Raw genomic sequence first — 15,099 nt, 5'->3', positions numbered from 1 at the left:
TTGACCATAATTTTTTTTTCTGTGTAGTATTTTGAGCCCTTTAGAAAATTGTATAATTCTTTAAATGTTTGCAATATTGCTAAAGCTCTAATTAAAGTTCCTTTCAGTTAAGAAAGTTGTTAATAAACTACTAAATTGTAATAATTATTTGAATGGAAGCACTATTGTGAATATTATTTATCCCTGATTTTTAAAAATAAAAATATTCAATGAATTACGAAAAAACTTATTAAGGATAATTTCAGCATGTTAATAATATTCAATATTTATTAATCACTAAATAAGAAATATGTTAAAAATTATTAATACCAATATTTATAATCACATGCACTATCTTTAACTTCTACACTTCTAGGAAAATTATTAACCATTAAGTTATTAAAAGCAGTAATAATCACTGTAATGAATCATTCTATTTTTAAGGATATTTTAAAACTTGAGTAAAAAAAATATTGTTAATCGCTGCCAAATTATTATTACTAGTACTACTCATTTCATTTTAACATATTTAAAAAAATGTAGGGTTAAAATTTTAATACAATGGATTAAGTTAATACTAAATCAATTATTACTTTCAGTTAATATTTATCATGAATTAAACATGTGCACAAAAGTGTATATAACTTAGCAGCTTTTTAGAACTAATATTACACATTTTATTTTAACATTTTTCAAAAATGCAGGAATAAAATTTTAAAACAATAGATACTTAAGATTAATAGAGAACTTAAGATTTTCTTAAATTAATAAAAATGCCTTTAACTTCAAAATGTTACCACTTTCGAGATTAAATCTCTGATACTCATCGCGCACCCTGAAAAAAATTCGGCTCAAAGTTGATCCATAATATCAGTATCTTGAACTGTAATACCGGAAAATTTACTGCAAGGGTGTTAAATGAAGTAATATTTAGGTTGAATTTTAATCATAATATCGTGCAGTTAAGTTTACGAAATGAGATAATAAGCTTTGATTTAATATTATATCAAGGTTGCAGTGAATTTAAACCTATTATACTACTTAAAATTATACAAAAATTTCAACTGTGCTGGGCATTTATGAGAAATAATATTATTAGCTAAAAATGGTATTTTTTCTGAACATAATTATGAGCTGTGAAAGACGCATTATAAACATACACTGAGTAAAAAATTTATGTATACCTTAAAACCTGGCATAAAAATCACTTATTCGGTTAAGTTTTCTTTTCAGTTTTTATTCTTACTAAATATGTGGTGATTAGAACTATAATTTTTAAAACCAGAATTTCCGTTGAATCATAACCAAAAGAATGGTTTAAATTCCGTATATTTTGATTTTATTAACCAGAATTACAGTTTTTTTTAATCAGAAATATCACTACCATACAGTGCATACAGTCCAATTTTACCCAAGTTGTTATCAGAGATGTTTTTCTCAAAGTAAGCCTTCAATTCTTTTTTATTTCAATTTTCTTTATTTTCGATTTTTGATTTAAAAAAAATTAAAAAAACTTTAGTAAATATGTTTTGAGTTTATTCTAGTTATAGATAATGCAGTTTAGAAAACTATCCCAGACCTTTTGTAGAAACCTTTACTAAAACATAAGAAATTAATATAATTACTCATCTAATAACTATAAAACCTGCTAAACTAATCATCTAATATTTGATTACTTGTAGTTTCTTAATATTAGAGTGTTAAAATAATACTTTTGAAGCGCAAATATAGTTTATTTTAAGAAAATAGAATTTTCTTAATTTACATTCATTTAAAAAAAAATAATTTAGATTCAATTAAGAGCTTTGCAATATAATAAATCTCCATTATTAGTTTTAATAAATAATAATAAAATTTTATAAAAACTAATAATAACCTTTTATAAAAACTTATGATAAAATTTTGAAAAAAATGTTCAAATTATTCTAAATTACTTTTAATACAAACTTCAATTATTTTTTCATAAAACTTTATTAAGCGGTTGTTTGAACATTACGAAAGCACCTAATTAAGCACCTGATTTGCTTAATTTAGCAAACAGGAGAGGAAAATAAGCAAAGTTTAAGAGAGACATTAAATTGCTTTGCAAATTTCTAAGATAATTATTTAGAAAAATATTATATTAAAAAACTCTTACATAACAATAAGGAGTTGCAATTTGCTTTTTCAGCTGAGGGGAGGGGAAAGTAATACTTACATGTGGTACCTAATTTCCTTTATCGGAGAATAGGGCAGGTAATTTGCCAAAATTAATCAATTTTGAAAAAAAAGGGAATTAAATTCAAAAAGGATTTTATTCAATCATTAGGCAGTGTTAATTTGCCACCAATGTAGGAAAGAAATGACTAAATGACTTCCAAAAAGATTAAATATATGTATATTTAATATTTAAATTAAATATTAGAACTATGTGAGATTTCCCTTTATGACTTTAGTATAGCTTTGGAAATCGATATTAGTTTTTGTTCCCAGATGTGTATTATTTAACACATGGCTGTTAAGTCTGAGAAAAAACATTCTAAAAATGTGTGTGAAACGAAATACACAAAGTATAAACATTGACGTGCAATCATAATTGTAATGCACATCAACCTGAATTATACTTATAGGGAATTGAGAATAATTTGAAAATAATTCAGTGATAAGTAGCGTCAGAAAGATTCTGGATTTTAAAAGTATTGAATCATTCTGACTCAAATTATCATCAAAATTTTTGATTGTCAAAATATTTTGAAGTATTACTCTTTAGGGCATTACAAATTTTTCCCTATTCAAAATGTGTTTTTTCCTGTTTAACTAACCCCAACCTATGTGTTATTCGGAAGAAAATTGTGCTGTAAATAGAAACTTTAAGACAAACACATTAAAAGAAAAATCTGTGGAAAAATAAGAAGAAAAATTAGCAATTCAAAATTTTCTAATAATTTCAATTTGAAACACTAATTTTATACAATTTATCACTTAATGTTGTAAATCTCATTGAAAAGAAGTTACAATTATAGATATTTCTTTTATGTTTATTAAAAGAAATAAAAAAAATAGTCTTAAAAAATAGTCTCGGAGACATATTTCCATTATATTACCATTTCTATAATTATCATCAGTGTTAATCAGATGCTTCCTTGAGAAAATGCTAAATTAAAACGAATTCTTTGGTTACAAGTTAGTCTACGAATGCTTTTAACATTACGGTATTATTTTTAATTATTTCCTCCACAGATATATTCTTGATAACGATGTAGTTTATAAAGATATATTAGATTACATATTACTCCTGCTCTTGATGTACTTATAACATCAATATTATGAAAATAGTTTTATTTAGATGCAATGTTAAAAAATATACTACTTTTTTTTTAGAGTAGAACTAATATTCTTCTTTGGCTAATATCAATGCTGCAATTATTCAAATATAAATTTAACTTCTTGAATTTGACTCTCTTGGCTCCAAATCAACTTCTGTATTATACTCCGATAGGTGTTACAATTACATAAGAACAAACTCTTAAAAATGTGCACCTATTAGTTTTACTAAAACTAGTAGTAGTTTCACTAAAACTAGTAATTTACATGAAAACTAGTACGTAGTAGCTTCACTAAAACTAGTAGTTTACATGAAAACTAATAGTTTTTATGTGAATAAGCCGCTGATGCAGCTAAAACCATATTTATAGATCGAAATTTATTTTTAAATGCATTTTAGATGTGAATTTTATTTTAAAATCTTTATGCAGTAATATAATTTATATTAAATAGTATAAAGAATAAATCTATATTTCTCTTCAGTAAAAGTAAATAAAAAGAAAGAAGGAAAGAAAAAGGAAGAAGAAGAAAAAGAAAGAAAAGGAAAAGAATGATTAAGGCTGCTCTCTAAATCTGTTCAAATTAAAATGTTTGGGGGGGGGGGAACAAAACGCGAAAAAAACAATGATGAAAAGAAAATTATAATACAATTTTTAAACGTATTAGGTAAAAAAAGGTAATTTAGGTAAAAAAGTTGATTTCATAATTGGGGAAATTTTAATTAATGCAATTGTTTTATTGTTGATTTAATCAAATTTATACATTCATATGATTTAATCATGCATTGCCGTATACTGTCTTTAAGAATCTCTTAAATGTTAAAATTGACATTTTTAAACACGCATTAAAGAGACATAAAATAATGGCATGTAATTCACATGTGCCTTGACAAATTGACAAATATGACCTGGAGGTAGAAATCGATAAAGTCGCAATGATTGGTGGAACGTGAAGTAACGAGAAAAAAATATTTTCTTAGAGCATCACCAAAATAATAATAAAAATTTAAAAAAAAATATGTTTCTCATTATTATGGAGCCAAGCCTCGTTAAGCGAAAGCCGAGTGTCTCTCTTTTTCTCTCCTACGTCAGCCCAATTACTTCACTTCTTTTCTGCTACGTCACAAGATCTGCGTAGAATGCAATTTTTTAAGCCTCATTCGACAGAATCGCTTAGCATGTGATGCCATCATTAGGCATCTAATCAACTCCTGAAAGCTTCCTTTTTTTCATCCCCCCTCTTTCACTTCCCTCCAAAGTCTTACCTAAGCGAGTGTAAAATTATTTCCTACAAAAGAAAAATTATACTACACTAAAATCTTCGAAATTCCAGCGAATCGCATAAATTTGCCTCTCAGCGTCAATTAATTCTAAAAAGAAATCGTTTGCTTGCGCAGACGAGAATCTCAAGATAATGAAGACTTACCGCTCATGATGAGTAGAAGTTTAAGTCGTTTTTGAAACAATAACAGCTTGTAGGCATACAGAAAGCTTATTTGATACTTGAAGGCGTTTATAAACAATGTAAGCATTTTGTCATTGGAATGCGACAATATTTTTTTACTAGGCCTATTCTTCAAAATTTACATTCTGCGCATAAAAACGGAGGAGGCAAAAAAAAATCAATACAAATCAATATGACGAAAAAATGGCATATTATTTTTAAAAATATTTTAAAACCGCTTGTTTTTACTTCTAAAAATTTATTATTTAATAATTTATTTTATGATTATACATTCGATGTCAAAAATTAAAAACATCAAAATTTATTTGTTTCTTCTAATTATTTTAATTTACTAACTTTTAAAAGTATACTTCAAAATCGAAAAAAAAAAAGAAAAAAGGAGACTGCAACTTAAAAATACGCTAAAATAGGCTAACACTTGTGAAAATCTTACGAAAAGTTCGATTAGGATTTTTGTCATATTAAGAAAAACAATTATATTACTTAACTTTTACTTTGAAAGTTTCTAAAAATGGCAAAAGATGGCGCTTCTTTCACGAATGCATGGTATTAAAATATACCTTTCCTTCTCGCCTACCACCTGCGTCTCGTTAAATTTGCTAGGGTGAATAATTTATTGAAGCAATTGGTGTGCATGTTTTTCTTTGAAAATAGAAATTTTTTTATACCTCTTCAATAACACTTCCTAGTTTTATTTTTTAATAAATGAAATTAAAGCATCCAATAAAACCTTTATAGTTTTCGTAGTTATTTTGACAAGGCGAAAATAAAATTCTTCCACTTTTATCTTATTAACTTAATAACATATTTGTTAAAATCATGCTTTGTATTAAAAATTTAGAAGAGCATTCAGTTTAAAATAAATTAGATTATTATATAGTATATTATTACTAATTAAATTAATACATAGCATATTCGAAAATATACATTTAAATGTACGCACAAAAAATAATTCTATATAACATTTGTATATTCTATTAATAAATTTCTTTAAAAATTCTAGTCGAAAGTCGTAAATATAAATTTTCTATAACATGAACATTTATTTTATGTTTTTCTATTAACTTTTATAGTTATTATAAATTAAGTTTCGTATATTTCTTGATTAAAACGAACATTTCGTGAATTTTATTGCTCAAAAACATACCAAATTATTATCTTATTCAAAAGTTCGTGCAGATTTTACAGAAATAAATTAATTAATAAAAGCGCATTATTTTTAAAAAATTGAATTAAAGCTTTTAAAAAGAAAATGCTTATTAAAATTTACTAAATTTAACTAAAATTTGCTTAACATTTATTAAAAATTTCTTAACGTTATATAAAATTTACCTAACACTAAAATTTACTAGAAAAATATGTGGATATAATGGAGAAAGGGTTAATAGTTTTAACTGAATATATATAAAACAATATTTCTGTACCTTCGTGTGTATTCATTTACAATTTTTGTCCGTTTTTATTACAATAAAGTAACTCTAGGATAGATGACCATAGTTTTTTTCACATCAAAATAAACGTACTTCGAATAGAGATATAAGAAATGTTTATTCATGCTTTAAGTTCTCATGCTTTTATTCTGTATGGTTTAAGCAAAAAATAACGAAATATCGAGAACAAAATAAGAAAAAAAAAATTGTTTGAAATTAAATTTAGATGAGGCCATCTCTCCATAATGTCGAGGTGAGACGCCCATCTAAGGAAAAGTGAAGTTAAAATATGGAAAATTTCTCCCAGTTAATCCTAAAAAAGTTACAATAAGCTGTAATCAATGAATTTTATCTCGGAAAATAATTAAAAAGAATCTAATTAACAAAATCTAATATGCCGATTTAATCAATCACTTTCGAAAACCTATACCACAATTTTGGCAAACGTTTTAAAAGTTTGCTCATGTTTCATGGATATTTCGCATGCATCTTACACGTCTCATTCAGGCATCGTTTTTAAATATGACAGTTTTAGTTTTTAATTTTCTTTTAAGAACTCTAAGATCCTTTATCGTTGCTGATTTTTTTGTAGGAATCCAACACTCTTTCGATGTCAATACTTGTTAATAAAAAGTGATCATCTCTCCAAAGATGATGCTGAGATAGCCACCGAATTATAGCTCGTTGTTTTACAGATCTGGATAATTGAAAAAAAAATACAATCTAAGCATTAAAAGGCAAGAGAATACTTAATTTTGAGAAAAATATTTGGCCCTTAAATAAATATACATTAAAATTTTGCATTATTCTTGCTGACACAAAAAGCAATGTTTTTTCCCAAAAACCAAATTGATTAGCAAGTTAAACTGAATTTTCTACAATATATTAAAAAATATCGGAGAGATTTGAACTGGCCAACTACTCTATGGCCATCTAACCTAGACTTACCCTATAAAAAAGAGAAGAAAAAAAATGAGACTGAAGTTAATTATAATCTTGAGATTTCATGATTTAAATTTCTCACTCAAATTAGACGAGGACATAATTTTTTTTTATTTTCCATCGGAGGGCGCTATATTAGTTGAAAACTTACTTTTTTTTTTAATGCCCACCTGGGGAAGGAAATTTCGTTAGTACAGGCATTTGAAGGGCAGATTTGTTGGCCACTCTTTCAAGGACACCATATTAGGTGGACCAACATTGCTCCTACAGTAAAGAGAGATAGTATAGAGAATGAAAGAACATCCCTGCCCTGTCCGGGATTCGAACCCAGAAAATTTCTGATGCAAAGCCTGACTCCTACACAGATCAGTCAGCATTAGTCGAAAACGAAAAAAATCAGATTTTGTTTTAAATAAAAAATAGAAAAATTAAACTTATGATTATTTTTTTTTACAAAATTGCTAAAAATTTATAAATTGAAAGTAATATTATATTCACGAAAAGACAGAGTATAATATACTTATCAATTATCACTAAAAAAAAGATAAAAGAGATGTTACAAAATACTAAAAACTTACATGTTTCGGAAGTTTTTATAAATTTAGCAATGGCAGAAATAAAATCTAAAATCTAGATTTTTCGTCGCTTAATAATTCGATAACAGAGCGATGAAAATTTGGCAGTTGCAATAAATAATGTTATATTTGAAAGTCAAAAATGTTTTATTTTAAGGGCAAAGGAAATATTTTGAACGTGAGGAAATATTTTGTTTTGTATATTGTTTTTTGTGAGAAATATTTCATATCCATACATGATTTTAAAAAATATATTGTTGTTAATAACAGGTTAGGATACTTTAACTAAAACATTTTGATATATTTTGGATTAACTTAAAATTAACTGAAATTACTGTTTAACTGAAAATAAATCCGCTTTCATATAAAATAAGGATAGGAAGGCTTAGTTGGCGTTGAGTTAAATAATATAGTTTTATTTTATGCTAACTGAATGCGCTTTCTTCGTAAGGAGAAGAAAGCAAATAATCAATATATCGGTATTAATCAACAGCCTCAAGAAATCATGCACAAAGCTGAAAGGCACACACCACCACAAATAAAAAAGAATTCAATTATTCAAAATGGATCCCGTTTTTCAAGAAGAAATGAAGGGAGTAATTTCAGTTCACATTCGAAAAAAATTACAAGATTTTAAAGGAATTATAAAGCATGATTTATTTATTATTTGCTTATATAAAGGACAAAACATACATTTCAGTCCTAATTAAATGCTTTGATACAGGAAACAATCAAGGCTAAAATCATTCTTCTTGAAGATTTGGCAAAATAATTGCTCAACATTTTGAGATCTCCAGGTTCCATCAATTGTTTCATTAATTCCTGCTCTATAGTCATTAGTGCAAGTCCGGATTTGAAGTGAAAAGTAGATTTGAAAACACAGTTGTCGCATATTATATGAATTTATGGACTTTCATAATTTCGAAAAGAAGGCATTATTATCATTTTTAATTAGTGCTAGTCCAGTTATTAGTGCAAGTCCGGATTTGAAGTGAAAAGTAGATTTGAAAACACAGTTGTCGCATATTATATGAATTTATGGACTTTCATAATTTCGAAAAGAAGGCATTATTATCATTTTTAATTAGAGCTAGTTCAGTTATTAGTGCAAGTCTGGATTTGAAGTGAAAAGTAGATTTGAAAACACAGTTGTCGCATATTATATGAATTTATGGACTTTCATAGTTTCGAAACGAAGGAATTATTATTATTTTTTAAGTATAAAATTTTTTTAAAAAAACTTAATTTTAAAAGACAGCAATTTTTATATAATTTTCATTGACATTGGGGAGTGAATGAATTAAAGTAAGTCACCTGAAGTCATACGATTCAAAAATAAAATATTCTGAATTAAGAAGAAAGGCATTTCAAAACGAACGTATTTATTTAAAAATAAATAGCATAAGAAAGAAGACAATTAGCTACTTCGATTTTTTGACAATTATGACAACTAACATTTATGCGCATAAGAATCAAATTCTTTAAGAATAGGCCAAATGCTTGAAAATAAAATACTAAATGAGGGCGTTTAAATTATGTATTTATAAACTTTCTTTTAAAGAAAAATACGCATTACTGGAAGAGTAAAAAATTAGAAGACTTTGTTTAATAAATTCTTTTATAAATAATTAAATTCAGTAATATTTAAATCATATCAAATATTATCGATTTTATTAATTATCTTTCACTTCGGTGCGATTGAGTCGGCAGTTCCAAGAATTTCTTCAAAATTTGTGGTTAAATTAATTAGTAGTTTACGATATCGCTAAATATTTACATGCCTCACCAAGCATATAAGGGTAAAAAATGCATATCAGGGGCACGTCGGGCAATTTAATTTTCGAGCCATGCTCAAAACAAGCCTCAAACAATTTTATATTTACGATTTCCTATATAAATTGTGCCCTACATAAATAAATATAAACTTTAAAAATCTAAAGATAAAGAACCAAAGAAAAAAAATTCAATTAAACAAAACTCTAAGAAAGAAATAAAAAAAAAGCCGAAATTAAAATTACGAGGAACAGACATTTTTTACTCAATTCCTTACTTTAATTAAAACATTTGTCTAGAACAGTGACTGCTTAGATTGCATTTAATATTCATAGTTAATTATACTCTTTAATTTCGCCCTTAAGTATAAATGATTGTATAGTAATGAGTTTCTCTCATAGAAACTGTAAATTTTAAGGAGTTTAATATAAATAAATAATTTTTTACGGCGATATTTGTTGCATTGAAAAGACAGGGTTTTATTTATTTCCTACCGCTGCAGGGTTATTCCTTCTGCAATTATTATTATTATCAATGTCCTGTTTTGTTTTAATTTGACATCTGAATTCAAAACATCTACTAATTAATATTTTATCTAGATAAAATCAGTAAGTATACTGGTAGAAATTACTAGTTGAAGAAAGTAACTATGAATTTGGAAAAAAAAATTATGTTTTATTACTAGACATTGATGTTATTAATACAATTTAATTTAATTGATTTTTCTGTAATCTTAAAATAAAAATATTTCACTTACCTTAAAAAAAAAAAAAAAAAAAAAAAAAAAAAAAAATTCAATTTTTTTTAAAAATGGAAAAAAAAATTAAAATAACATTTCCTTACGAGTGTTAAAATTCCAATTTTGAATAAAAACGAAAGATCTTGTTTTAAAATGCCAAATTTATTGACCACACAATTGTTCTAAATTCCAGAAAATTGGTGCATCACCGAAGGCTTAATTTGTAATCAATATTCCCTTTTACCCCTTTAAAAAAATAGAATGATATTTAATTCACCTGCTATTTCAAACAGCTGCTTTTACCAGCACCCACGAGTTAGTACATGGAACAAAAATACCCAAATAGCTTCTTAAAGCAGACGATTATTAAATCAATAATTTAAAACTTCTTTATCTTTTTAAAAGAAGCCTTTAACTTTGATGAACGCATAAGAATAAACCAAACGAGGTAAAAAAATAATAATAATAAGCGGGAACAGATATAAATAGCAAATACAGTAGTGGATGTAATTATTTTAATTTTTGTTGAATTCCTAAAAAAGTTTTTTTTAATTATGTAATCAACTTTTTACTTTGAAAAAATATTGGGAAAATTTTTCATTTTGGCAAAATATTGGGGATACCTGCCCCTTAATGCTCCCCCCCCCCTATGCTACGCCTATGCCCACATCGATAAAACATTTTTCAACTGAATCGATGCATATTTTTTAAACATCGATGCTAACGAATCTATATATGCTAACATGCATGCTATGTTTGTCAGATAATAGTTATCGCCCTTTTTTCCGTTATAACACATTATTACATCTAAATTAAAATACAATTAATAAAGAAAATGCACTAAAAAATGTTCAGCATGTGAGCATAGAATCACACATTTCATATTATTTTTTGCCTTAAAAATTTCAAAATGCAATCAAATTATGGCAGAAGAAAAAACGTACATGTTTTTTTTTTTCTCTTTTAAGTATTCCGGCGAACTTTAAATCAATTGATATTTATTTTGTTTGTGCTGCTACTAATAAAACTAACTATGACCTACTCGAAATTGAAATAATTAGTTTCATGCATTGTTAATAAAATAAATTAAATCTTACTTAAAAATTTAATTTTTTTAGTCTTCAATAAATTAATTTTTTCTTTTTAATAAACAATAAGTGTTTTTAAGGAAAAAAAAACACATAACGATACACACACAAGAGAAAAAAAAAACAATTTTTGATTGTTTATATGAATTTTGAAAAAAATTCGATATATTCTTCATTTTTGCTACCACTATTAAAATTTATTAAGAATCACTATAATTTTAAAAAACTAATTTCTTGCATAGTTCAAAGGTAAAAGTTCAAAGGCATTGTCCAAAGTTCATCTGCTTAATCTCTGCATCGATTGCATCACACGGTACTTTCACTCAGAAAAAAATTTTCTGGTAAAATTACAGTACTATATGATAATAACATTTCTGATAAAAAAATAATGAATTAAAAAAAACATATTTCTGATTAATTAAACTAAAATAGACGGTACTTAAAACATTGATTTGGTAGTTTTTCTCCGTTCAAGGTTTGTAACGGTTAACCGGAGATTCTGGTTTTCAAAATTTTAGTTTTTATTACCAGAAATTTAGTAAAATATACAAAGCTGAAAAGTAAATTTGACCGAATAAATGGTTTTTAAGCTATGACCAAGGGTAAAACATTTACCAATTTTTTTATAAAACAATATTTTTCTGTTAAATTTATTGATTACTTAAATTACTTATTTTCAGTTTACATTAATATGTATTCCTTTTATATTTAATAAAGTGTATTAAAATTAGGACAAGTTAGGAAAGAGCAAATATAATAAATAACATTTTTCATGTTATTAAGACAAAATGTTACACATCCGCTACTTTTTTTCTTCTTTTCCACTTTTAGAAAGCGTTGAGGGTTTTGAAAAAATTATGTTGCTTCTTTTAATGTTATTTCGTGTTTTCCAGGAATTAGCTAGAAACAGGTACAGCGCGCAAAATAAGCAGCTTATACGGAATATTTAAACGGAACATTTATACGGAACATTACGGAACGCTTAGAACAATGATTTATTTTAATATTTGATATTGAGGAACATATAAAATCAGTACCTAAACTTTTTAAGTGTTTTACAATTGTTAAACAGTAAACAAGTTACATTTTATCATAAGCTTTGAGTAAAACAGTGAACAGTCAACATATACATGATATTACGAAACATTTTATGATATCCAGATTTAAATCAGTATTTAAACCAATTTACCATTTTAAAATTATAAAACAGTAAACAAGTTACATTTACTTTTATTGCAAGAAAACTGAATAGTATGAAAGGAAGTAAATAATATTTTTATTTCTATATAAAACCCAGACTAAGGAGAAGCAAGAAAAGATTTTAATTTAAATCTAAACAGTTTTTAATTTTTAAAATTACTTATAAAAACAAATTCTTTGAGTTGATGAAACTCAACAAAAATAATTATGCATTAAATACACTAACAAAAAGTCGAAAATATAATAAAATGAATAAATAGGTAAAGAAAAACTTTTTACTAAATCTATAAAAATACAGATACATGAATTAAAAGTTTTAAAAATGGGTTTCACAGCAGAAATATTTCATCTTATTTGCTTGCATCAATATTTCAAATCCTTTCTATCAAAATATTCTAAATTCTTCATCAAAGAAATTTATTTAATAGTGATTGGCAAAAATATTATAAATCTCAATGGCATTAATATTGCTTTATCAAACGTTTCTTTTCTCTTTTAATTTTATTTTTCAAAAATACATCGCTTACGTTCAATTTTTTTCATGTCTTTATCAAACATTTAATTTCGAACACTAACTTTTGAACTGAACTTAAAATACGGGTAGGGCAAAAAAGTATTTAAAATTACATTAAAAAACACTAAATTTTTAAAGTATAGATTTGCAAACTGAAAACTGATCAAATACAAACATGTATAATTTTAGTGCACATGTTATCATTTAACAATTAACAAATCATTTAGCAAATTCTGTCATTATAAAACTATAAAAATCCTATTCCACATGCTTTTTACAGTTAGTAAAATTTTAAAATTTTGAGATGCAAGCTTAAATTTAATTTCTATATTCATTTTTTTCACACAATGTTGGGAATCGGGCTAGCGTTTTGTTTCTAGTAAACAAATTTACACTTTTTATTTCTCTTCCTTTATTTTTAGATTTATTTTCATGATATACTTCTAAATATGTATTTCTTTGTAATAACATGAAAATAAAATGGTTCACTGTGTAGAAAACAAGTCTACAATTTTTTTTATCTTCTTTAAATCTGTTAGATGTTTTTTTTTATAACTTTTTATCATTCAATCATTTATAGCTTTAAAATAAACATTAAAATTAGTAATTCACAAAAAAAAGTGTTATTCACAAAATATTGAACACATAGTTTTCCCTGCAATTATTGCTCATAAGAAATATTTATTTAAAATTGTTTCTGTAAGGCGACAAGGGACGTTCAAATTTTTATTTTTTATTTTTCACTCAATCAATCTGAAAATTGTTCAGCTAATGGATATAGGCAATACAAGATATCATATAAATTTTTGTTGAGCAATTGTCAAAATTTTAAATTTTATTAAAAATTTTAAATTTTAAAATAATAATTTTTAAAAATGCTCCAGGCGGCTTAATTTTTGAGATATTGTGTTCAAATTTTTTTTTGAAGTTGCTTAAAGACGTTGTAACAAAGTGTACTATGCACCAATTTCACTAATCAAATGCTTTTATTAAAGAAAAAAAAATAATGCAAAAATACCAAAAAAAATTGAAAATTTATGTAGTCATAAGCAACATTCTTGAATATACTTGCTCTAATTACGGCAGAATTATTTATTTTGATAGTACAAAATAATCATACATACATATTTAGCATGCACAAAATTTTTTTAACGATTTGAATAAAAATTAAGCCGCCTGGAACTTTTCGAAATTTCTAAAATGCTTAAAAATTGGAATAAGAGAAAACAACATTTTTAGGTTTTTTTTATAAAAAAAATTATATATTTTTACTACTATTTACAAATAATTACACGTCTTGTAAAACTTTGATAAATATTTAACTGTGTTAAAAAAAACATTAAAAAAAATAGAATTATTATATTCCTGCAGCTTATTTTATTTTGTTCGTATAATATTAATTTTCCGAAAAATTTAAGCGATGGGTACTTTTTTGGTGAGTAAATATGCTTTTAGCAGAAATACTACTCTGATACAAGTATATGTGAGAATGAAATATCTGTTATTTATATCTTTTATAAATTTAGAAGCTTTTGCATTCATATCTCAAACAATTCAGGAATAATATTTCAAAATAATACTAGTAGAAGTGTAGGAAAATAGACGTAGCAAATCGCAATGTAAACAAAAACAAATCAGTGACGCTACAAACAGTGCAGTTAACAGTTAGTAAACTTATGGTGAGCAAAAATTCATTAAAAAAAATTAAAATACTATTAATTTTTGAAAAATTACAATTAGTTTCGGTTTGCGTGCTTCTGCTACAGCTGTAAAAAGGGGCGTGGTAGGTTGTTTACAAAATTTTAAATGGTGATAACTTCCGAAAAAATTGTCCAAAACGAAATTTTTTTCTTTTATATGAAAGCAAACGATATCGACTATTTAATGAGAGTAAAAATAAAAAATTGATTTTTTCGTCATTTTTATCGAATTTGAAGGTCCCTTGTCGCCAAGCATTGTGTAAAACTGTACTAAGTCATCATAGGCAATTAATACAAAATTGTAAAACATTATTCGAAATTAACGATTTTCACTATTATTAAATAAACACTTCGACCATCCAAAAATTAATATACTCAAAATCAATATTAAT

General features: G+C 25.5%; 1 long non-coding RNA gene across 2 annotated transcripts in view; it reads right to left on the bottom strand.

Annotated features, from left to right (window-relative positions):
• Positions 1-4,854, bottom strand: part of LOC107437847 (uncharacterized) — a 336,010-nt gene extending 331,156 nt beyond the window's left edge. Inside the window, exon 1 of one of the 2 annotated variants that reach the window (XR_011638002.1) lies at positions 4,708-4,854. This is a non-coding gene — a long non-coding RNA (uncharacterized lncRNA). The remainder of the gene's footprint in view (positions 1-4,707) is intronic. The other variant, XR_011638001.1, reaches the window with a different exon arrangement.
• Positions 4,855-15,099: the final 10,245 nt, after the last annotated feature.

This window comes from Parasteatoda tepidariorum, chromosome 10, assembly GCF_043381705.1.
Source record: "Parasteatoda tepidariorum isolate YZ-2023 chromosome 10, CAS_Ptep_4.0, whole genome shotgun sequence".
NCBI lineage: Eukaryota > Metazoa > Arthropoda > Arachnida > Araneae > Theridiidae > Parasteatoda > Parasteatoda tepidariorum.
This window is presented reverse-complemented; position numbering and strand designations above follow the sequence as displayed.